This window comes from Cardiocondyla obscurior, linkage group LG02, assembly GCF_019399895.1.
Source record: "Cardiocondyla obscurior isolate alpha-2009 linkage group LG02, Cobs3.1, whole genome shotgun sequence".
NCBI classification, from domain to species: Eukaryota; Metazoa; Arthropoda; class Insecta; order Hymenoptera; family Formicidae; genus Cardiocondyla; species Cardiocondyla obscurior.
In genome coordinates, this window is record NC_091865.1 from 8,032,742 (window position 1) to 8,057,832 (window position 25,091).

General features: G+C 41.0%; 2 protein-coding genes across 12 annotated transcripts in view; one reads left to right on the forward strand and one right to left on the reverse strand.

Annotated features, from left to right (window-relative positions):
• The window catches only part of LOC139110107 (uncharacterized), a 43,242-nt gene extending 18,440 nt beyond the window's left edge, over nt 1-24,802 (reverse strand). Inside the window, exons 1-2 of the mRNA XM_070669683.1 lie at nt 24,310-24,802; nt 24,021-24,063 (exon numbers count right to left, since the gene is read on the reverse strand). The gene's annotated coding sequence lies outside the window, so the exon portion shown is untranslated. The remainder of the gene's footprint in view (nt 1-24,020; nt 24,064-24,309) is intronic.
• Nucleotides 1-25,091, forward strand: part of Hiw (MYC binding protein highwire) — a 164,755-nt gene that overhangs the window by 30,137 nt on the left and 109,527 nt on the right. The window lies entirely within an intron of this gene.

The window sequence follows — 25,091 nt, forward strand, 5'->3', positions numbered from 1 at the left end:
CAAATGGGAAAACTTTGTGGTCCAACGACGAAAGGGATTACGCGAGTTGCATTCACACTATACGTGTACGCCCTACATACGTGTCAAATACAAAAACGAGATGTACTAATGAGAACTCGCTCGGAAAAAAAAAATCATAAGCTTCATCTTAGACAATAAATCGTAAAATAATAAAATTATTTTTGTGCTTACTTATGCACTGTAATTTTTTTTAATTGGATAAAAAAAAAAGTTTGCGAACGAAAAATTCCTTCGTTAAAACTTTCTTTATTATTATTATTTTGACTAGAAATAGATTCCAGGTGAACGACTCAAGAGTAAGTTCCTGCCTCGTTAGAACCGAAAAGGTATTCGGTCAATCATTCGACATTGTTATTTTAGCTCAGTCACTGAGGTGGAGCCTGGAAGCATTAATTACTTACGCGTCAGTAGTTCACTTGAAAATAGCTCCAAGTCAGCTGACGTGAAACAAGAAATCCCACTAGGAGCGCGAAAGGTTAACGGAAATGATATTTCCATGCGCGTCAGTAGAGACGTACCCACCCCGCGGTAAGAGATCAGATGCGGAAGGATCCGCATCTGAACGGGAACATGCCGGCGGGGGGAGAGATGGATCGAATCGCGCGCAGCGTTAAGAAAGGTAATCGTTGCCGAGGGTGGCAGCCGACCACAGCCGGGCGCGGTGAAACTAGAAATTCCGAAACCAGAAATTCAGAGCTCGATAACACCAGCGGGACCATAAATGTAGCGTTTCGCAACGACGTGCGCCGTGCAGCTCCGCGGCGATATACACCGCCGTTTCCCACCGGAAGTTATAATTGTTTGCCGAGTTTCTCCGGTGCTCGATGCCCCGGGGAGAGCAACGTTGTATCTGACTCCACTCTTCCTGGTGTTTTCAACACAGGTAGGGTAGATAGAAACGGAGTGAACATCGGAGAGAGACAGAGCGCGCGGAAGAGCACCCGTTACTCTTGCGCGGCCGTATGATTTTGTTACAAGCATTATGACCTTTTCGTCCGCGTATGCAATTTCGTCTGAGCTTTCGTTGCATGCTCGAGGTACGGATTAAAAGAGCCGCAGATCGTTTCTCACTTATTCGTACGGGATCACGCTTCTCGTATATTATCGATCAATGCCTTTCGTCGAAACGAAATTCCGTGGAGAACAATGAACGGATGACACTTGGCCAACTTTTCAGCGGTCCGGATCCGAGCTTGAAACAACTAACGAGATACCGAAGGGTATAATGCCGAGTAACTCACAGCGAGGAAGGTCGAGTTCGAAGGTGAAACGACACTTTATCGGCATCGGCGCTTTTGTTCGCGTGTGTCACGTGCATCGACATAAATTTCAGCCTCGCGTTCGTCTATATTTTCCGACTTTCGGTACGGTATCGCCACATCGCTACCTGCTTCGACTAAAAAAAAAAAAGAAAAAAAAAAGGAAAAAAAATTGAACAACGTTCTCTTTCTCGCACGAAAGATTCTACGCGACCGAAAAATATTAACGATAAATTCCCTGTCCCTTCATGCCTTTACTCTTTCCTGTGTTATCTTGAGCTATATCCCTGCGCACGCGGGGAGGCTAATATCTTTTATCATTTTTTAGACACCGTTTTGTGATCCGGATAATCGAAAGAGCCGGTATAGGATGTCGTATATAAATACAGTCGTAAACTTACGCGATGATCGTAATACCTGAACCCATACACATATTTTTAAGTAATTTTACATTGGGGACGATATCGTGCTGCGTTCGTATATTTAGTAAAATAAATTCTAAACGGAATAAGCAATGTGTTAATAACTTCAGAAAGCTATTCCGAGTTTCCACAATATTTCATGCGCGTAAAGTAGCAAAGCAAGTGTCTAATAACGTACAATAAATATTAAAACTAATTTTTTGTCACGTCACCTCTTCTCCCTCTTCCTTTTGTTCATTTATCTTTTAGCAGAGAAGCTTATATTGTGCACTATATTTGCATGCAAATGCGTAACATATATCTGCAATGGATTACATGTCTAGTTGCGATGTTGTTACATATTTATGATGAATGAAAAATTCCAGCGAATAAAAGTTCTGAAAACTTTCTTATTTCTCGGTGAACCACTCCTTCACAACTGAAAGTAACTTAAAGGGAGAGGTCCTGATTCTTTTTTATGCCGTAAAAGTAAAAAAGTCAAGCTGTAAATGGAGATTTTACTTATTCCTTATTCGATTTCCTTCTCGCGTGAAAAAAACGAATCTTTCTATCCCTTTTTTTTTTTATCTCAACGAAAAAAACGAGCATGCGTATGCACCGACACCCTGGGTGCATGCGATGTCGACGTGTGAGTGTACGTATAAATATTTATTTGCGGGTAACGCGGTGCGTTTAGTTGTCCTTCTTGACGCCCGCGCGCGTGGTATATTATTTTATTTTATTTATTTTTTTGCTTCCTCTTGTCTGGGAATCAACTTTGCAACGGGTTTACAACGAAGAAAAAAGTTTTTTCGTCGTGCTATGGCCGGTACTGCATAAATTTGTATTCACACCGCAACCCCGTCGTAACTTCGTTCCCCCGTAAATTCGCCGAGTATTTATGGAAAATAATCAGCGCTCTCCGTCTGAAACTGTTAACGTCACTCGCCCGGGGAATCTTGCCGTCGGCGTTGCATAGTGATGCCCCCACTTTTTTGCGTTAATGCATCTCCAGCGAGATCTTTTTGCGCTACATCGATGGCATCTGTCACTGTCGCCCTGATCGTCCCTATCATGACTTACGTGTTCCGATAAGAAATTGCGGATCGTGGAAATAGCACTGAATTACGGCCGTGCTCGTTAATGGCTGTTGCTGGCCGGAGAAGAAACTTTTTCGATAATTTGATTAATTAATAACTTTATCTAAAATAGAGATCGCAAGATTTATGCTTTTTGTCGCGCGCCATTAAGATCTCTTCAACGATAGCACATCACCGGCGAAATTCATTTTCTCAAGTATTCATTATTATTTTTTTTTTTTATAGTCACAAAATGTTTGATAAATTTGTATCTTTTTACGTGTTGCGTGTCGAATTTAAAAGAAAACCTCTATTTTGTATATTATTTAAGAATAAATCATTTATATACGCGAATTATGTATTTTTTACTCTTTTTTAGCCTTATCATTTTATCCTTATCAACATGTTACGTACACATACACGGCGCATTAGTATCTAGTGGACTTTAAGCAGCGCAAATTTTAAGTGGCTACGCGTGCTCGTAAATGTTCTTAACGATTTTCCTGCAAAAAGAAAACGTTAAGAGAGAAACGGAAGGAAAACTGAGACCTATAAGAGATTTATATATCACGTTACTGTTTTAATAAGTAAAATACTAGTGTAAAGTCGGTCACTCGATAAAAGAAATGCGAGAACTGAAGTGTTAAAAGTTGCGTTTATTTAAAAAAAAATGTGTGCAAATAAATTTTAACGTGTATTAAAAACGACAATGGAGATGTGAAAATAACAAGAGGAACACGAATAAAATTATTTAAGAAAATAAAAGAAAAAAAAATAAAAGTTTTTAAACGATTGCGGAAAATTTTTAGAATTCCTGATTAATTTTGTGAATCACTGTAAATGTAATCGAGTTTTAGAACGCGTCGATAGAATGGTACGCCGCTCTTTCACGTCAAAGCTGGAAATCTTTCGTAAAATTGAAATAGCGCCTCGACGTGATAGCAGAAATGTAAACGAGGACGATGAACGAGAGAAAGAGAGGGACCGAGAGTGAAAACGTCTCTCGCACGGAGTAATTAAAACTCTGAAAGTCCCCAAGTCGTTTCAGACCCCACGTAATTTGCAAAAGTCTTCCTTCCTTCCTTCCCCCTCGATAGCGAGAAAGACGAACTGCCGACTTTCTGACCGAGCACTTTCCCGGTATCTCATGGCGCTATCGATGCCCTACTATTTTCTTCTTGCCGTTTTTCGCTATATTCAGCGAATAGTTACGATCTTACGCTTGGTTACTTTAAACGATTGTTTTATTACTTTCTTTTGCACGCTCGTTCGTTTCCGTTCTTAATTCACGCGAGTTTGTTCGACGTTACGGTCCGAGCCCTAAAAACGCACGATAGATTTTGCATTTTTGAGTACAAGAGAGTGTATAATGTTGCAACCGCGTGCGACAAAAAAGGCGGAGAAGAGACAGGTGTATCGCCGCAGAAACGTTTCGAGGAAACCGATCGGGCGACAAGTTGTGTCGCTGCGGCGTGGATAGCGGTGGGCCCAGGGTAAGCTTTTAAAAAACCGGATACAGCCGGAGTGTTGGCCATTGAAAGGCTGACGTGTGGACGCGACCCTTTGAAGCTCGATATACCGTATACCGATATACCATAGATGTGTTTACGTGTACCTTCTCCTATACTACCCCGTGGAAGTTCGATCTGCCAAGCAGTGAGCGCCGAGATAGTAGTTGGCGGCTCGCAGCGTTGAATCACCGACGTTTCGTGCAACTTTATCACGGCTTTGAAGCGACGGATTTAAGAGAAATAGGGGTCTCTCGCGAGAAGACTAAATAAATTCAACGGCTTAGATCCTACGTAAAAGGCGTGTAGAGAATTACGCTTTGTCTCGTCAGCCTTGATTATCTCTAGTCTCTATGGATTAAATTAAATTATTTTTCGTTTAGGATCGAGAAATTTTTAGTATGAAATAATTAAATGATAGAATACACATATATGAATATATAGATATATATATTTTTTTTGTTTGTTTGAAAATACAAAGTTTATTTTTTTAATTACATCGAATTTTAGTGCTCCAGCTTTGAAACAAGATATCTGTAATGCGAATACGTTGCAGCAAGCAAATCAACGAAAAAAAAACAGAAGACATATGTATGTCGAAAGAGAATCATATCGAGAAGTGTATCAGTTGTATCAAACTGCAGCCGGTGCATACGTTGTCCATAAGTCTCGTCTAATTAAAGTTATATGGTGACTAACGAATAGTAGAGAGCCGCGAGCTACACAGGTCGGATGCACATTTCACGCGCGCGCGTGCTGATACATAAATGAAAGAGACAAAAAAGAGGAGCAAAAAAATCGACGTCAAAGCTAAATCTCTCGAAGCGCGGATTATCGATGCGCGCAGCTAGAAGGCGCTTTATCGGCACACCGTGGACGTATTTTTTTTTTTTGTGCGTCCTCTCTGCTACGCGGCGGAATGATGAGATTCACATGCGTGTCAGTTTATATCTATATACACACATATATATATATATATATTTTTTTTTTTTTTTTTTTTTAGTACCGTTGGTAAAGCCTGGCAGAGTTGGAAATTTAACCACCGTCCGCGTGCGCGAATACGAAGAATGTATTACCGAGACAGGTGCGGGTAAGCGGCGTTTCCGGGTTACGACGCCCGATGCGCGTCCGCCGAGAACAATGAGAAATGAATTTGTCTCTCGTTTCGCGTATGGAAATTTTGAGTCTCGATGCGGCAATGCGGCCCGCCGACACACAACGCCAAAGGAATGAATAAATAACTATTCTTTTGAAAAAATATATTTGCACATGTAGCACAAAAGCAATTGGAATTAATTGGATTTGTAAAATATTATTGTGTAATCATATAATTGTAAACTACCCTGATTTATTAATATATTGTTCTCTATTAGCGTGTTTTATTTCAATAATATATATATTTTATCACTATTATATTTCATTTCAATCAGTGCTCTTATTATTTGTGATAATTACATTAATTGAATAAATATTGTACAGTGAAATATCAAATCTATAAATAGAAATAAAATAATACGTAAAGATAACGTGTAAATATTTTTCTTAATTTTTCTGTTAATTTTATATTGCATGTCAAATATATGAAAAAAATTTAGTTTAGGTTTTTAATATGATAAAAATTTTATAATCAAGTATATTAAAGTACGATTTTTTTCAGAAAAATTGCTTTTAAATTTTATAAAATATCTACAATGTTTTAAACTGTAATTTCTAAATACGCACAAATTGATTTACCTATATTGATTAAAAAAAATCCAAGTGAAAAATCTTGAATTCTCTACTTTTATATCTTCTATTAGAAACATTTTTTTTTTAATTTTATTTTGCTGGAGTTCGTTTATGCCTTTGCCACAAAACAGGATTATTGAACGATCTTCCGAGCCACGAAATCGTCAATTTGAAATTTATCGAGCGGTACAACAGCAATATCCGCGAGAAATATCGCCGCCATAGGTACAACTTCGAGAGTGTCCGTAATTAAATATTGAAGAGCGTGTATTACAGAAGTGGCGATTTAATCGGCTTTAGAGCTGTCGGTAAATCGGGTTTGCCTGAGAGATCTCTCTCTTTGTCCCTGTTTTTTGCGTGGTTTTTTATCCGGAATATATCGCTCTCGCAAACGCAAGTATATACACAACGTACGAATTTTGTACGCTCATGCGAATTTATGAGTGACACGGGACTTTGGATTTCGATAAAAGCTTAATCACGCGCTGCCAATGAGGGTCGATCGCGGGTTGCTAATAAATCCAGGAAGCGGAACACGACCGCCTTCCGCTTACCTAGACAACGTCTCAACAGTTACGCATGAGTTTATTAAATATTTTTCCTTTGCATTTCCCGCGAGCAGGTAACGCCGCTCTCCCTCATGACGTGAACGTTCTATAATTCTTTCCTCGGTTTTCGCGCATCGAAGAACGTGTCGGATGTTATTTATTTTCACGGCAAGACAGGGCGAACGAAGAATTATAGACGTCGCCTGTTGGCTCGTAAACGGAATTTATTAATACACGGTCAACCGTAATAAACTACGTTACGCTAGGACGGCTGGCAGTTCCGACATCGGCGTGGCAATCTCAGACTCGTTTGGCACTCGTTATGAATCAATTGTTCGTGCACGTGCTTGCGACGGGGCTGTTATTTCAATTTTTACGGGGCGAAAATATTTTTGACGCTAGAAAGAAAACGGCGTCTCTCGGTGTATTATTTATCTCAGACGCGATCAGTTTATGGCTGCCTACGTTATGGTCAATATTCTTCGACCGAACAGACTTTGCTTGAGTTTTACAATCCGCCGGCCACCGGACGTTATGATTGAGTTACTAATAACGTTACTTTTTGCTCGGCTTTCTGGAAGCTCTGCAGTTCCCCTCCCTTTCCCCTTCTATGCGAGAGCGATTTCTTCGCCGTCGTGAAAATTACGAGCGTAGGCGCCACTGACGTTGCTGCCAATGCCGTAGTTTCAAAGAGCTGTTTAACCAACTCGGTGAAATTGATAGGGTCACGAAAATATTTGGTGGGATAAATTGAAACTCCAATGTACGGAGTACCGTAAATGCCAGAAAGAATATATCAGGAATTATTACTCTTCCACAAATAATATTTTTACATTTTTACAATGAAAATCATATTGCGTATTAAAAATGTATTGCAATAAGTAGAACAAATTTACCGATTTTTTTTAACCTTTTAATTATAATACATTTAATTTGCGCGCGAAACAATGTGCAAGTATGGCCCCCCCTCCCCCCTTTCAGGTTCAACAAGTTATTACAATCTATTTCAGGGCAATTATTTCGACAATCGTCGAGATAGGAACCGCAAAATCGATCCAAAATCGGAGGCGGATTAGCGCCGGAATTAGAAACTATGTGTGGAAATTCGATCGGGAATACTTGAGGGTTCGTCGACCGTTCGTTAACGCTGTTGGTGCCGATCGATAAGGAGACTTCCGTTTTACAATTAAGGTCGGCCACTTTCGCGCCCTATACTTTATCGAAGTGCAAGTACACGGGTATCCGGACCGCTGAATATATGTTAAGATGGATAGCAATAATTTTGGCACGGGCTATCATTTGCCTATCGCGAGGAGAAGCAAAGTGGTCTCCGTTTCCTGCTTGTAGTGATGAAAGATTTAAGATAACGATTCCAAACGTGCGGAGTTCGCGTAAAACGGGGGCTATTTGGTTTACGGGTACTTTTCAGCTCTGCCAGCACCGCGGGTGGATGGAAAAAGTTTTACTCGTTACAGTTGCGCTTTAATATTCGATGGCTCCGTGCTGATGTCGGTGCATCGACTAAGGTTTTAGTTTATATAAAAAACAGTATAACAATTTTACAAAAAAAAAAAAAAATATATATATATATATATATATATATATATATATATATATATATTAATAGTATAAAGTTAAATAATTTTTACGTTATCCTAACATTATATCAATCATGTAGGTTTATTGCGATAACATTTTAATTTTGACACGCAGAAATCGTATTTTAAGAAGACGTATTATATAATCGGCGTAAAACTCCATTTGTCGAAACTGAAACGTTGTTTACATACATATATCGCTGACTCGCGAATAATATATCGGCGAATTAAAAACGGCCCGCACAATAGAAATGCGCGTAACAAATCCGATTGATTACGTTCCGCGTGATAAAGTGATATTTTAAACGTGAAGCGATGTCGATAGCACCAAACTTTTTGCACGCGCGTGTTGTACGATGAATCAATTTTATTATCGTTTCGATAGGTCGCTCGCGATAAGGGACGCATCGCGGGCTATTTCCAGAATAACGGCCGTTTCTATTACATTCTTGATGGAATCCCGTATTGCTGAAAGTATACCGCCACGCGAAAAATCCTTGTAACCGTTTCCCGCGAGACTTATGGTCGTCGTTCGCGGCGATAAATATTACCGTCCGACAACAATGTGCCCTCGAACGTCTATTACTTGCATGTGAAAGAAAGGATTTATCGGCGATATCATCCCAACTGAGAATTCTACCGCCTCTTTTATTATACGAGATACGACGACGGAGAAGAGTGCCGTGGTCGTCTGCATGACAATATTTACTTGGTTGTCAGTCGTTCACCTGTCTCCGCGCGGTGCACCTGCTAGAAATATCGCGCAGGATTTTCTTTCATTTCGAAAAACGAAATGTAGTGTCTCGTTACATGCGCGGTATTTTGTTTACGTACAAACGTATATCCGCATACGACGTATCCGCGATATTCTTTTCAAAAGATAGTAGGTTCTTTCTTGTATTATTCGTGTCTTCATGGTCATTAAGTATAAAATGTCTACTCTTATCTCGCGCACGTTTGCGGAAAATGGTGGGGGAAAAATAGGAAATGTATTCGGGATCGTTATTTGTGCATTTCTCTCCTCGACGTCTAAAATATCTAATTGTTTTATAAGAACGTTGATCGTTTAATTATCCGGTGATTATTCAAATTTAATTTCAGCAGAAACGGCGAACTTTCCTTGAACTAAGTTATTAATAGCTAAACTCATAGTAGAAGATTACACCGCTTTCTGATAATTCGTGACAGTATGCGCGAGTCCATGGGCGTTCGCCGCAAACACACGTCGGCATGTGCATAATTTGTGTGTGCCGCTGCCGCGCGCTCGTATGCTCAGCGCCGGTTCAAAGGGGGTAGTAGCCTTAACGTAAGGGGTGCGCCCAGGATCGATGAGATCCATCGATCTAGAGAGGAGAGAACGAGGCTGGGAAGAAGAGAGAGGAGGCGGGGTGTGGGTACCGTGTGTGCGGCGCGCGTACGCCGGCTGCTCGGACAGTACGAATTATGCACCGCCCGCGAATGCAAAGTGCATGCGGAACAAACCTCGCGCCCGAATGCCTCCGAATGGACGGAATTGCGTCTCCTCCTCTACCTCCTTCTCCTCTCTTCCTTCTTCCTGCCGTTGCGCCATACGCGAGGCTTTCCGCCGGTGCCTGATGCATGTGTGCACCGAGTACTCAAAGATACTCGCGCACGAGTACAAAGCACCGGCGCACTGCCGCGTTGGCGGCGAGTTAACGTCCCACGAGAAAGTTTCGTTTCTTTCTCTCTACCCTTATTCCCGCCACGGCCCTCCGCGCCGTCTTTCGTCTCCTTCGCTTTATCCTCTCATTCGGGATTTCTTCTCTCCCCTCCTCTGACCGTGCATTATTCCAGTCACTCGTCGTGGCGGTATACTACATGCGTAGGAACACACACCATTCTCTTTGAGCCTTTTGCATAAAAGAAACTCGGTGCTTGGTAGGATCGGAAAAGTAACGCGAGATCAAACGCCGCGAGGACTTTGCTTCGAGCTTTTACCGTGTGTGCAAAACGGAGTTTTTCCCGCGACGTATCAACGGGCGGGAGGTAAGGGTGTATGTATGTATGTATGAGAGAGGAGAGAGAGAGAAAGAGAGAGAAAAAAAAATAGGGAGATGAAGATACGAGCTGAGGTTTTCAAACAGGATAGAATAACACACGCTAGAGCGCCACGAGCTACGCCTCTCACGATTACGTGTATCATCTATTAAACGCAAGGGGGTGGATTTTGAACGTTGACGTTATTGCGCGAGATTTATTTTCGACGCTTCCCTCTTCCTCGCGTGCGCGAGCTAACTTGTAAGTCATCGTGGAGTTCGTTTTTCAGCCCGTGCAACGAAAACGGGCATCCTCCGTCCGGATCATCTCCTTTATTCGACGCTCCCCGTGAGTAGCCTCCCCCCGTATATTCCTTACGGACGAGATTAATCGCTGATCACCTCCTATCCTATCCGTACGCTCGTGTACGCGTCCGTGTTTATGTTCGCGCCTGAAGCTCGCCTGATTACACGCGAGGCTCATAATAGATCACCCCCTGCCCCGTTCACGCTCGCGCCAAGTAATATCTCTGACGCTTGTACGCCGACAAGGGCGGCTGCTGTGGCTCCTGACGCTCCCCCGAGCGAGTCGATTCGATTCGTAGGTGGTGCTATCGAAGGAAACCGATTTTATCGTTATCGCGTACTGGCAACGTTCGCTTAACGTTTCGAGCTGCCCCCTCCCCCTCCCGCCACGTTACGGTGGAGATTCAAGACGTATTTCATCTACGGTCGATTTCACCCCGAAACCAGTTAATTTTAATCCGAAATTAACCGATCCCGCATTTCTTGCCGGAATTTGAGCCGAAAGAACTCAAGCTTCGATTTAATTAGCCGACGTCAATTAAAGCGGAATTAATCCAGCAATGGTATCCGCGTAAACATGAAATTTTTTTAGCTAGATTAAAGAGAATGAGAGACAGTTTTAAATGTAGCCATACAAAGAATTCTGTAATGAGTGGTGCAAACTAGAAGGACGTGGCTCTGCAAAAACAAACGGAAAATGTAGCACGATGTTCCTTTTTATTTTTTTATATGAGATTTTATTCTCGAGAAGATTTTAATCTCCAGAATTAGATATTTTAACTTATAATAGCGTAAAAATAATTTTTTTTTTTAAACATTGTTAGTGTCTTCATTAAAATACCTAATTATCGATCTACATAAATGTATTATTTATTTGTTATTTTAGTTACTGCTTACTCGTTCTATATATATACTCTGAAATATGGAGTAGTTTGAAAATTTCATTTTCAAAGAGTTATTCTTTCTGCGTTACGCTCGACTTAATACTCTCTGCGTCGAAATTCTCGAAAAGTGGTTCGGCAATTCGTTCGGAATGGATTGGCTCTACGCGGATTCGTTTTCACGCCGAACTAATACAATTCCGTAAAACTTTGGGTAATTGCTCGCTATTGAAAACTTCTGACTGGGATATCGATGTCGCTTCTTTATGCCGTTCGTGAGACACAATGAACGTTATTAGAGTTTCTGGGGACTTGGGGCATCGAAAATTAGGGCTGTAGCTGCGAGATTCCTTCCGGGCGTATACGATATTGGCGAACCACCTCGAAGAGATTAACCCGTCATTATAGGGTTAAGCTCTCTCCGGAAGGAATCGCTGAGAGACCACCGCTATATATTTCGGATCGATAGCGATGATACTCGGCGAATGATTGACTTGCCGCAGATTTCCCAGGCTTGTATAAAGATCTTGATAGTATATATTGTAATTACACCGAGAGACGAACCTCTTGTCTCAACCCTCGCCCAATTCCTCTACTCTTCGTCCCCGTTTATTCGCATTCCGTTCTGTGACGGAATTCTCCGTTCGATAGGCACCGACGTATCGGTCGTTTGTTCGTGACAGTTCAGAGCACACATTCTACAGATACCGGAACACATGGTAATCTTTACTCGATTAAGATGAACTTAATTTTATTGCTTAACGAAAAAAAAATCTTTGTACATTTATATTGTTACGTCAAAAATTTAGGGTTGTCGAAAAATTATATTGCGTTTAAATCCGAATTATTTTATGTCATCGTTAGTCAAATAGCGTAAAAATAATAATCTTTTCGTTTCTATTGTACGTACAAATTATCTCTTTAACCTTTAGAAAATTCTAAATTTAAGTATTTTATAGTCATGCCGTAAGAGTTTCGATTAGAGCTTAATTTGTAAATGTTTCAAGAAATTTCAGTAAAAAAAAATAGTCTCGTGCGATTAATTAAATACGTTGTTGATAATTCATTCGTATTGTACTGTAAATTACAACTTTCACTGTTTAAAAGGGATATTGGTGAATAAAAATTGGTGTTGCGTTCTCTGCTTTTCTGAAGCGCGCGTGCATATATACGTGCGAAGATACGACGCGCGAAATTAGTCAGGAAGTTAATTGCTCCGCCACCTCGTTTTAATTCCATTATACTGGGTGAATCGTGTAGATGCAAATTTCCCCGCTTTTCCCCCGCTTTCCACTCACATACCCCGTTTCTTTCTTTCCGTCTTTCTCTTTCTCTTGTTTCTATCTTTCTCTATTTCTCTTAACGTTCCTCGATATGATCCACTTCTACGTTGTGCTCCTCTCGTCGCTTAAACTCCGGGTCCCAGTCGCCACCTCGTTTACCGAGGGAACTTTCCGAATTATCTTGTCACGCGAGGCGACGCACACATACAGACGTTATGAACGAATCGGCGCATGTAAAAGGCCATGCACACCACTGCTTTATCACGTACGTATCCGTAGAATCGGGGAAAACTTAAACACTCGCGCGAAGGCGAGCGAAGATTGAAATCTCCCCGGCTGGCCTCGCTCAGATTTAATTAAAGGAAAATCTACACGTTATAGATGTCTGCTAATTTAAGCGGAAGTACGAAACTTAACACCATTAACGTACATTAAACTTCTTTGCAAACTAATCTAATAATAAGAATCCCTTTTTTACTTAATATTCATAAGCTGCTGTCTTAGCTTTAACTATAGGCTACGCGGAAAATGTTCTAGTTATAATCTAACTAGCTAAAGGAAACTTTTTAATCCCCTACCTGCGCCGGATCAGCCATTCGTTTCGTTCACATTCTTAATGGAATAATTTTAATGCCAACACGGGGGCGAGATGGTATATACGTATATACATATTTGCGAATGTCAACTGACTTTGCTTTGCGCTTTGCTTTTACGGGATTTGAACGTCGCGCCCGTAACAAAAGGATTTTTAGAGTGCGCGAAAGCGAAAAGCTTCGAATCCCTCAAAGTAAACGGAAATCTCTCCGAAACGGTTGTTGACACGAAGTCGACGAACTCGTCAGTACCGTTGTGTAATTGTTTAACGATGCGAATACCAAGTAGCGTGATTTGCGCAATGTTTGGCTTGTCCGCCTAGAGTTGCTACGAATCGTAAGTTAATTATTGCTAGACGGCTAGTAATTTTCAAAGTGCAGGCTCATTTTCAAAGCGTCCGCCGCAAGCAAATACGCTTCGTATTTACTCACTTAAGTTACCAGCTACTCCGCTCGTTGTACCCCCATCAAGAGTATATCGGCTCTTTTCTAAAAGACACGGGTATATTCGTGTAATGTACTATTTGTACCAAGAAAAGAAATAGAATTACGACGTGAAATGCAAATTATTTCTAATCATTCAAATCATTTCTCGTATAATTAATATTCAATATGTACTCTATAAATTAATTAAAGAATAAAATAATATGATATAAATATATAATGCAATATAATAATTTAATATCTGTTAATATTATTAGTTTCTAATATAATAATTTCATATTTAATGTAATTTAATATGTAATATTCTCCGTAGATTAAATAAAAGACGAAATAATATGATGTAAATGTAAATTGACAAACAAATTACATATTCTTCTAACAATTAATTGAAAAAGGAGCCGTTGTACAAATTATATATATATATTTTAAAGTCCTACAAAATGCTAATCCGTAAAACGAAGCGAGGGAAAATAGCTTACTGATGAAAATTTAATTTGCAAACGTGGATCAAGATTTGAGCAGCGAGTGCAAATGAACATAAACGAACGAGCTTGTTTTAATGAACACGGATGAGCTAAATATGAACGAAATTAAATGTCTATCGTTGAATACGTTTAACTTTGTTTTTTTTTTTTTTTTTAGGGAAGAGTATATTAAGAAAATAGCTTCTTATTCTTGCTTAAATTAGTACCGTGAAACGAAAATTTATTTAATTTAACTTAATATATATATAATTAAATGTGACTAATACCTATCATTCGTATTCTGACTGTGTTCGTGCGGCTTGGCGCTTGCTTTTCTAGAAATGCTTTTTAAGTAGACGCGAGTTCTTCGGATCTTTTATTTTAATTATCTCAGAGTCAATCAGTTACGTGTTAGTAATACGCGGCTATTACATGCAAAATCCGATTCCTGTGAATATGCAATTCTTATTGTACAAGCGTATAATACAAATGACGTGGCGGGGCAATGCAAAATCTATCTGAGATTATTCTAAGAGGTATTTCCTTACGACCCACCAGTGATTTAGTGCCCGCTTTATAAAGCAGATTCTAGACTAATGACTATACTTGCCGATGGTGTACGTATATGTTAGAAATGTGTGATCACGCGAAAAACGCGTTAGCTCTATTACCGAAGTCGAATATCGTAAAATGACTCGTATCGCGTTGCTTATTCAATTTTTTTTTTTTTTCTTATTATATAGCGCCTTATCTCCTTTGATTACTCCGTGTCAACAATTTGAGTATATGCATAACAAATCGATCTCTGTAACATATATTTCTTATTCATATCTCGAAGATCCGTTTTCGTAAACAATCTTTTTTTAGAGTCGTCAACGTTATAATATCAATTTAAAATTCAGATATCGGAGATAATACTATTTTATTAGTAATTTGATATTTTAAGATGACTTAGCAGAGAATAATATGCACATTATTTATTACGTACATGAACTGATATACCGTTTAAGCGTTTCTTAATCGTCATTTACCGATGCATACATAATTCTCTGCGCGACTGCAATTTTCATCTAATTTATTTGGAATCGCTTCTCCGTTTGCTTAATGGCAGAATTCTTTTCAATTCCTTGCCAAAAAAAAAAGAACGATAAAAATGATACGCGTACCTCATACCTGCCTGTGAAAATCTAATAACCACGCTATCTATGTACATATTTCTTACGTAATTACCCCGACGAGTCTGCTTCTCGGAACGCACCAAGCGACCGCTTGCGTTTACGCCGTCAACGCGAGATATTTATGCGCATTAATCTCGCCTTTTCATCGGATTTCATTAATGCAGCTACTAGCAGCCGGTGATAACACACGTTTTAATACACACGTTTCAACCTAAGTGCAGACCTCGCGGCGGGCAACAAGGAAGCGGTGATTTTTGTAACGAGGTGCTCGAGTACCATTCTCGCGTTCACGAAGAGCGAGCATAGATTCGCCATCGCGTGTTCATTCGCCGGAGGTAGGCGGTATCCTCGCTCTTTCTCTTTCTCGGATTAGGACGACAGGCAGAAAAAAATTGTCGGCTTGCACGATTCCGATGTCGAGAGGAAGTTCGCGGAAAGTAATTTCAATTTGAGCCCCACCGCAGAAATTCGATTTGACATTCGACGACGAAATGTACGTAACGAGTCCGCCAACTATTCGAAAGCTGACGACACCCCCAAGTATTCCTTTCCCCGTCTACCGCGCGGATAGTTCTTTCCTCAGTTCGTTGCGTTGCGCGAAGTCTGGGCTATTCGGTTAATGACGCAATTCGTTGAATAATTAGTGTACGCGCGCTCCGATTTATCCGAAGCGAAGAATTGGATCCGCCGCCCTGTTTCATTAGCACCCACTATCTCTCCGCGTTTTCGAAAGAACGCCGCACGGTCCCCTGTTTCGTTCCCGGTCCATCGATCGCTTCTGACCCTCGTCGCGTTATGCAGATCTCGTGATTGACGCTTGTTTCGTGCTCGACAGAGTACGCAGGTAACTGCGGCACCTGTTTGTGCGACGCAAACAAATGCGGCACACGCTCACGCTCCGTTGTGTATGCACACTGGAACGCATTTCGGCCGCGTATCAGGTTTTGCCAACGAGAGAGGCTTGGTTGATTAAATGACCCATATATGAGCAAAATCGTGCAATTTAATTGATTTCTTTTCGTGCAAATTACGAACGAACTCAATGAAGTTGGGCAATCGTCAGTTTTGTGATATTACTCGTAATAAAGATCAAATATAATCAAAACAGATCAAACAGATTTTATATTTCAATGATTTTAGTCACTAATTAAATGTTCAATACTAATTAATAATTTTATAAATTTGGCATTTTTGCATTTCTATTAAATTGACGAGTAAACAACATCTTCCTTTAGCAGTGATTTTCTACTTAATTTAACGTTTTCTCATTAACCATCAGTTAACTAGTTACTAATGCCGCCGTATCGGATATCAAGGAGAGAAGCGAGACGGCCGGAAGCGACCGGAAGTTGTTTTCAACGCTCTTAGGCCCTTATCTAAGGCTCCTTGCGGTGCGATCGTTTAATTCAAAGCGCTCGTTTGACGCAAGTGTGCATCGATGGCATCGTATAGCCGCGATGACGGCCGCAAAGTGGTCTGTTTCACGAGGAACAGGACGTCATTCCTTTAATTATAGACTAAATAACAGCTCTTTCACTCGCGAACTGCGCTGTATACTTTTATCGCGGGACTATATTTTCTATTAGTATAAAAAAAAAAAAAGAAAAAAATGAAAAGTATAATATACAAGCTCGCTCTTACGCGTTTGAAATCGGGAGAGCAAAAGATAAAGTTGCCAAATCTTTGACTTATCGCACTTTGATTTCTCGCGACGATAGAAAGAAAATAAAAATTTGCGATTTTAATCGACACGATTATTTCGACCTAATTAAATACACTGTACTTGTCAGAAAGCAGACACATTTTTCAAAGAACTTTTTTTGGTAAATATTTCGATTTTATTTCGTGCAAGTTAAACTAGAAATACGGGCACGGTGTTTAAATCGGGAAAGAAACGGAAGTTTTCGAATTTTATCTGGTAATTCTGCCGAGGGAACTTGAAAGCTCGAGCTCTAACTCTCGCGTAACGTGGCAATGGCGTGCGCATCGATAAACCTTTGTTGTTCTGGCCCAGAAACCGGCGTTCCGCGTCAACGGAGATTTTCCATGGCGTTATGACGGAATCAGATACGTAATGCCTTCCGAGGCATCGCCCTCCCTCGTAGTACATACACCGTAACATCGCCTGGCCTATAACCCTTATTATGCACCGCTATTCATCTACCCTCCCTGGACGTAATGTTAAGCAGGAAATTTGCAATTCGTACCATCTCGAAGGTACTTTTGATCCTGTCGTCTCCCATTGGCCGGGATATCCGCTTCAAAGTGGTATCCGGTGCTTTTGCATCGGAGGACGGTCTCCCCCAGGGAAAGGGGTATTTATTGTGCGTGCGAGTGGGACAACGGAGGGAAGGACCGACGGGGGTTAACTTTGACTGCGGATCCATGCACAAGGAGACCGGCTATATGTGCGGTATGTTACGCGCGTGAGGGAGGAGATTTATGCTGATCAGGAATTATAAGCGCGGCCCGCGGTCGGTCTGGTCTGCAGCCCCCTTTGTGCCGCATTAACCAACCAACCCCTCTCTCTTTCTCTCTCTCTCTGATTCGGTCTCTCGCCATTCGCCGATGTTCGCCACTTTATTTAAAGCGCGAACCCGTCCGTTTAATGTCCCGAAAAGCCGTATTTTCACAATTATAATTTACGATTGAGGTAAAGGGAGAGTGAGAAGGATGTGGCTACGGGTGGTGAGAAAGGAGCAGGGGTGGAAAATGCGTTTGTTCTGACAAGCACCGGTGATCGAACGAGATCCTTGATCGGTCCGCAAGTAGCGACAGGGTAGCATCGTCGTTATGCTCGTTCAATTGAGCCGTAAACATATGCAAGGGAGTTCGATAAAGTGTCGTTTCTCGTACGTTTCCTTTCCGGCGGTGTCTCGTTAACCAGGAGTCGCAATATTGGATTTTATGATGTGCGCGCGAACGTGCAGGATGGTATCGCGGGGTTTTACTTATACACGCAAGTACGAAAAAGTATCACTTTCGTGTCCGTACTATCGCAAAATTAAATTTATTAATGTTATACGCGGATATTTAATATGAAATTGCGCGAGACATCCGATGAAGGATGAATGTACTTTTCGCCAATTTATCTTGCGCGGATATGAATTTTAAAGGGATATTATGTTTATGCGGGCAAACCTTCTTGTAGAAAATTATCGCGTAGCAACTGCTTGCAATTACCAGGTAATCGATACGAAATTACCCGCGTTATAAGCGATTGCCTCGGCAAGTCTAATACCGGAAGGCTATTATTTTGACATCGCGACTCGGGAGATGGACGAAAGATGGATAATGTAAACGGGAGCGTGTTATTTTCTCAACTTTCGATTACGCTTTGATCACGAGCGCTGCCGGTTTAAATAATTCGATACCGTGCTTCACTCGACGGCGCCATGCTCGATTCAATCAGCAGTTTCAGTTATACAAGCGTACTAACTCGAGTGAGTTCCTCGAGTGACGTTGGTGTCTAAAAATAGAATGGAGTAACGCGCTGGCAGTGCGACTTACGCAAAACCCAGAAGCGAGGTAGCCGAAGGGAGCAAAATATACGGAGTGTTTCAAAAAAGCAGGAATACATCTCGCTGCGAGTAAGAAAGTTTCTCGCTGAAAGAACTGATAAAGAAAGCTTATCGAGCAGTGTTCACAATTTGGAAATCGGATTTCGAATAATAAATGTAACATGCTATTTTTCTTTTTTATTTTCTTTTAAATAATACGTTTTCGCGCAACTTTCAGTCTCGAGATACTAAAGATTTGTAGGATCGCGTAGAATACAACCTTAATGCAGTTTGGAATCCAACACGTGTTTACAAAAACTTTCTCGCTCGCAGTGACCGATCACCTATCGAGGTATTGACCTTTCCTCTTGGGGCACACTATACAATGCTGCAAGGGATGGAAAGAGGAAACAGAACAAATGGAAATGGCGTAAGGAGAGAAACGGGAGGAAAAGAGAGAGAATTGAAAGTATGGAAAGCGAATATGACATAAGCCCAGTCCATTGTGCGGATAGGGTGGTCCCTTTTACCTCTAAATTTGCATACGAAATCGCATGTAGCACCGAAATGTTGCTCGAAATCTGTTTTTCGCGCCGGCCCGTTTGTTAGAGAAGAAGAATAGCGGCGATACGACGTCATGGGTCAACAGAATTTCTCGAACCGAGGGAGTTGCAGTCTCGCGAAATATAATTATCGGCACGATGTAATTAATACCGATCGACTTGGACGAATTCTCGTTAGCGCGATGAACTCCGATATTCTACGGCCCGTGTCGAGTTTCCGCGGCGAATGTTGAACGCCGGGACCGCGTATCGTAGAAAAATGTTCAACGTATTGCAATGCAAATGAGCAGGGAAGGTAGAACGTATCGATCGTATTAATGAAAGAGGTGCTTTTTTAACGGTGCCTCTACGGTATCGGACGAACGGTTTGCGATTCGTTTTCAGCTGCGTTTGCTCCAACGCTTGACCGACATAAGGCACCGTTAAAAAGGCGTCCTTTGACTGGACAGTTTGCCGTTACCAAACGAAATTGCTGTGCTAACAATGAGAAATATTGCATTTTATATTTTATTCTTTTCCTTTTACCGTCCAGAGAAACTATCAAATTTTGACGACTTTCAATTTTCGATGGTATGCATTTTTTTTGTTTTTTTTTTTACTAAATGTCTGGGAAGTCGAAATAACTTAAACTTGAAATTAAATATAGAGAATATATCATATTTTGTTACGTATTTACTTTTCGAAAATTTCAATAATTTAATTATAAATCGAGAGAAGCTTCAAGTTAGAGCCAAAAATAGTTTTGAGATTTAAATTCCTGTGGTTGATATATTTAATAGATAAATACACAAAGTAGCCTTTACTGTCGTTTCTGAGCCAAGCACGATATCCGGCGTTTAACTCTGTATTTTTCGGATTTTTGGTCGTAGTATATAGGATGCTCTTGTCACGAGTTATCGGTAAGGTAAGCAACGCTAGCACCGTGTTACGTACGTGCCCTTGCTTCCGGGGAAACGGTTTCGCGTAAAAATAAGCTTTTCCGCTTCGTCGGATCGATCGGGAGGCACGAAAATCAGCTTCCGCGTAAATCGGCCTTAGATTTTATACTTATCCCTACGTGACTCGCGTCATCGCGCGCGTTGCATTTACTGAAACCAAGTGCCTTGGGCTTTACGTTCCGCGGCGTCGTTGCATCGTGCTCAATCGCGTTCTCACTCGCCGTTTTCCTCTATAACGCGCTAAAATCGCGCGGAAAACATTTGTTACGTAACAGATGCGCACCATGCGCGGTAATTCTGTTACATGGTTGTTTCGGGAAACTCCCTCTTATTGAGCCAACGAAGCGTTAATACTCGTAGCATTAACCCCTTGTTTCTGTATAGTTTCGTCTGCGCTCTTGATTGAATTAAAGAGTTCTATCTCGCTAACAATTCCACTGAGAATTACGATAATTAAACGTGTGTTGGAAATATACTTATTATTAATCCAATATATATATTTATATTAAATAAAATAAATATTTTTTAATAATATGTAAATCCAATGTAATTAAAAATGTGTAAAAATAAAAATCTTATTCAGTACACATGAAAATATTGTGATACAGATAAAAAAAAGTATCACGTCGATCACTTTCAAACTTATACGCGTTTAATTACGTAGTTCGACTTTGCCAATATCGGAAGATAGCGCGATATTTTCTATTATCCCGATTGCCGCTATAATTTACGAAGGACCGATGATACGTCTATAGAGTTTATCCGACGAAAAACTGTAAAAGCCTTTTTCCCCCCGTTGTCGCCCGGGAAAATAACGAGTCGCGAAATCGATGAGCACGGTTCTTGTTCATCGCCCGCTTTTCTCTTTCCTTCGCGAGCACGAAAATGGGCTGCCGGCCGCATTACCGCTAAATAATTTCACCCCGTATACCCTCGTTACTTACGAGCGCGCTTCGAGGGATCTCTTCTAAATTTCGCGTACCGGGCGCATGAATCTTGGGCGGGCCGCCGTCGATGGCTAACGTAGGATTTCGAAGCGCCCGTTGTCGGGATACGCGCTAACGGGGGTGGCCTGCCCCTATTCGGTAGTCTAATTCAGAAAAGCTATTATTTCCACGTCAGGCCGCGGTGAGTACGGCCAATGGGACCCTCTGTAGATACTTTAGCGCGGTCGCTGTCGCCCCCCGCCGCAACGGGACCATTACCGCATGATATATGCTATGGGCCTGAAGCTCTCGAGCCCTGTTTCGCGTAGCCCGTTACTACCTGTTACCCCATTATGTCGTATATACTCCCGCATTCCACTTTATTTCCAGTTTCTTCTTTCCCCTGTTTTACACGAGGACCGACCTGACGGACGGAAGAAAATTCGCGCGCGTTATTAATTGTTAAAGGGGTCAGGGATAAAAGACGGTAATCGCGAAAGAATATTTGGGCCATTTGCTCGTAATTCACCGCTCCATCCAGCCAAGCGGAGCTGCTTTCGCGCTCATAAGCTATGCGTTGATTCACAAATAAATCGCGCGAATCTGCTGCCGACAGTTATTTGTAATTATACACATATTTGTGTCGCAGTAAATTAATTATAATTTTGATGCAATGGAAATAATAATTTTATATAACATTTTTTTTTTTAACCCTTGAAGAGATTAAAAGTTGTTGCCTTGCATTCCTTTTATTCTTTTAATATACGTACTTCGAAAATAATACTCGCGCGGGCATTTCTAAAGTTTTTTTTGCGCTTTTAAATTCAATGTAAATTGGCCGTGTTCTTGCGAGATCGCAAAAAGGAATTAAGTTGCCGCACGTACTCGGGAGAGACGACGTCTCTTCTTGCGTTCCGCGTTATTTTCCGAGTCCCCCCGCATTTTCCGGATGATATGGCTGAAGTATACAAAACGAGTCCAGCTACTTCCGCTAGATATACAAGAGGATCTCCCGAGATTCCCTAGGGACCAACTGGCTCGTTTCGTAGCAGCGTTCCGTGCCGTGCACCGTCGGGCTTTAGGATAGGGTGCTTGCTTATGGACCGGTCGTAGGAGCCCGACGGCACGAAGGAAACCAGGAATGTAATATTAAGGCATCCAAAGTCCGCCGAAGTCTCGGTATTCCCTCTTGACGCGCGCGAGCGAGCGTACGCCGGTACCTACCGACTTCCCGCATCTCCGATGCTCGCAAATTTACAGGAACGATGGCGGTGCATCGCATATTTAAACAGCTCGAGCGCGATAAGTGGTCTCGTCCGCCCGCCCATGCGGATGCAGAGTTCTAAATAGATTCGTGACTTTCGATTTCCCCTTTCATGCATGTATTGATGGCATTTAACGTTGTAAAGTTATGGTCAAAACTAGCGTTAGAACGTCTCTTTGAATTAATTTTTAATTAATAATTCGTGGTGAAAATAATGAGAATTTTTTTTTTTTTTTTATTTAAAACGCTGGTTATAATTTTCTTGCAGTTAAACGGTATCTATCTTTTATAACTTTATCATGTAAAATGTGAAGGGAATAAAAGAACGGAATAAAAGGAAAGTAATGGCCAATTTCTCATGAAACTTATCAAAGATTATTAATTCCGCGACGACAAGCTTATTAAATAATTTGTTGAGAAACCCTCGTGCTTGAAAGATTCTTAAAGATAAAACGATTTAACGGAAAAGAAACCGGAGCTATCTATAATCCGACTATTGTATAATTGTCCTGAATTCTTTTAAGAAAGTAACTAAACGAGGAAGAAGTACGCGGGATTGTGAATATTATGCGGGTTCCAGAATTATGTAAATTAATTACGATTCTATACAGTGAAAGAAACTTTCTTTATGCAAACATTCTTGCAGCGACAAAAGAACGCAGTACATCGAAAAAGAATAAAGTTAACGAGACGACTTTACAAAATCAGGCGATTTAAATTCACCCTAAAAAGCTTCTTTAATTAAACGCCTTTTATTTTTCACGGCCGCGCGGGGACGTTTACTTATTCATACTAATGGCTAGACAGTTACGGATAATTAGCGCAGTTTGCATGCACTCCGTTTCAGACGATATAGATCAATCCGACATTTTCAAAATGACAAATTGCCGGGGAATTGTGAAGAAAAATTTTATTCGTATACTTTTATAGGTGCTTTAAATTGCAGAGAATTCTCCTGGCTCTGAAATCCGATTACGTCGCGCGTATAAATAAGGATTTTCTGCGTTTCGAGAATATTTGCCTCCCCCGTGCCGTGTTTTCTCTCTCGATGTCTATCATGCCTTCTCTCAAGATGTTCCGTCTGAACTGTGATCCTAATGCGTACAACGAGGGGAAAGTGGCTTTGTTACGTGGAACAATATAGTTTTCTACGAAGCTCGTACTTTGTTGCGATTCGGAGCCGCAGTATGAATAAGGTTTACGCTATTCAGATATCCTACGTCGTTTCTCGTGCATTTCCTTTGCGACCTCGCGATTCAGCCATTCAACGTTGGGGAGAAGAAATTAAAAGCAATTTGTTAGACAGGTCTTTCGCGGCCTTCAATTCTATAAAATAGCCTCTAACAGTATTTCTCGCTTGCGAAGGGTATTAGGTGGAATCTTTTTTACGGTTTTGTTATTTGTATTTAAAGCTTTTGAAGATACTCATCATTTTTTCATTGTCTTACAGGCACAATTAGACTCGTGCGTCTAACTGTTATAACGATTATTCGCATACATATATCGCCCCATTACCGAAAATAAAAGATAATTCGACTCACCGATACGATGCGCAGCAGCGGAGTTGTGATACGATGGTTTAATCTGTAAAATTAAAATATACATCTGAATTACAATGTTGTCTAAATATAATTGTCTGATAAATTAATTAACGCGCGTGTTTTTTTTTTTTTTACTGTAATTCTAAGTTAATTAATTTAAAAATACTTTAGAAATGGAAGAAAAGTATTGGAGAGAGAATAAAATAAACGACGAAATGCGGTATGAAGTTAAATCATTTAATCGGCGTTATTTATTTTTTAATAAATTTTATATAAGTATTAAATTTACCTCTGGGTTGCTCCGCTGTCGCCCGATGTCTCCTAGACCTCCTCCTCCTCTCAGCTTCCGTTCTAGCACTTGTACACACACACATACTTGCGAATATGCGGTCAACTGCCATCCATCGCGTGCTGTTAGTCACGAAAATCGTCCGACACTTTCATTGGTCCTACTGAAATTAATCGTACGCAATTTATAACGCTGTCGAAAAAAAAACCCGCAGGAAAGGAACAGCTAGCGATTACAACATCGTTGTACGAATGACTCGCGATTTGTGACGACCGAGTACCGCACATTCTCAATTTTCCGAGATATCTCAAACTGATCAAAAAATTTCAAGCGCGACGCTAAATACGTACGTTATCTCCGTCGTGTCGATGCGTTTCTTGTCCATCGTTGCAAGAAATAATTACCTCGCGATGTACGCCGCGGTCCGGTACAAATCTTTCCGATTATTCCGACTCACTGAACGTTTTCCGAATCTTACTGGTACTAAAAGTGCACCCGCAATGGTCAAGATGTCGTTACTCGTCAAGCGTCATCGCGCGACGATTTTTACGCCAATCCCGTGGCTCACCTAACAGGTCTGGCAATATTACTATTAGGTCATCCGAGCGACATCTCTGTTATCGCCGAGTCAATGCTGATCGCGGAATAATTTCGTGACGGACGCTGGAGTAAGAGTATGATAGACTACGCAAGGACATAGCGGTCGACTGACTACGCGGGGAGCACGAGCGTTAGACTGCGCGTCGAAATAACATCCAAGTAATAAAATATTCACGCACGAA